Source organism: Crocodylus porosus, unplaced genomic scaffold (assembly GCF_001723895.1).
Source record: "Crocodylus porosus isolate Cpor-Errol unplaced genomic scaffold, CroPor_comp1, whole genome shotgun sequence".
In the NCBI taxonomy this organism is placed as follows: domain Eukaryota; kingdom Metazoa; phylum Chordata; order Crocodylia; family Crocodylidae; genus Crocodylus; species Crocodylus porosus.
This window is the reverse complement of record NW_017728948.1, coordinates 24,287,297-24,288,493: the sequence shown is the minus strand read 5'-3', so window position 1 is coordinate 24,288,493 and position 1,197 is coordinate 24,287,297. Positions and strand designations below refer to the sequence as shown.

Here is a 1,197-nt window from a genome sequence, read left to right as displayed (position 1 = left end):
GAGGGGAGAGAAAAATAAAACTTACTACCTAAAATAAAATGTTAAAGCTTATCCTACATCTTAGCTTACTTATAATTATCTATAGGGAATAGAGATAGAGAGGAAAAGTCAGAAATACTTGGGGAAGGGGAGGGAATGCCTTTTAAAATAAAAAAACCAAAACTGGGGTTTTTGCTTCATATTATATACTGGAAGGGATACCGCATTGTTTTTTCTCAGGTGGCCTAGCTATGCTTGCACTGTGAAGTCAGCATCAGTGTTCTGTATTTTACCTGTTGTGAATAAGCCTCAGCTTAGCATGATTTTTAGATCTTCCTGTAGTCTCTTAACAGACTTAAGGGGATTACTTGGAGTGCTCCTAAACGTTGTGGGGAGGACTTCCACCAGTAATCCTGGGAAAAGTATGACAGCATTAGTGGTCAGGGCTCCAACGGGCTGGACGCTGTGATGAACCCTTAACCACTGTTCAAAAGTTGCCCACCATTTAAGGAGGCAGTTACTGCGAAGGGAGAGCCGGGCAAGTAGAAGAAGGCTTCACAAGATACAAGTGCTCTAAATCAGTGTTTCCCAACCGGTGTGCTGTGGCACAGAAGTGTGCTGTCAGAAATGAACAGGCATGCCACCGAATTTTGCCATGACAATAAACATGAACACCAGTGCCCCTGGAGAATGGGGGGGCGGGGACATGGTTTGCTCCTGAAGGTGGCGGTGGCCGGAGTGTGGCAGCAGTGAGCTCCTGCAGCGGCTGCGCTGCTGGGGGGGAGGCAGCATCGGCAGTGGCAGTTGGGGACTGCCTGCAGCCGGGGGGGGGAAGAGCTGTGACCGCCTGCAAGTGCCACTAGCAGTGTCATGCACCCCCACACGTCGCCGATGGTAATGAGTGACAATAGGTATGAGGATGGGGGATGCCCTAACAGGTGTGAGGCAAAAATGATGATGATAATGGTTATTATATTAGAAATTATTATTAATGTAAGTGTGCCTTGGGCTGGAAAACACTGCCCTCAACCAGGCAGGGGACCTCCTGGCACCTTGCAAGGTTTGGCCAACAAGGCAGAAGCCAGGCCCGGCACCAGCTCTCGCGGCTCTGCGGCAATGGGGCCGGGAGCGAGACGCGTCCAGGCCAAGGCCCCGCTGCAGTTCAGCCTCCTCCGGGCGCGGGGCAGCAAGGGCAGGGGCGGCTGACGGCGCTGCCGC

General features: G+C 51.5%; 1 protein-coding gene across 1 annotated transcript in view; it reads left to right on the top strand.

Annotated features, from left to right (window-relative positions):
- SLC2A9 (solute carrier family 2 member 9) overlaps nt 1-1,197 on the top strand; it is a 198,671-nt gene that overhangs the window by 41,530 nt on the left and 155,944 nt on the right. The gene's annotated exons all lie outside the window — the stretch shown is intronic.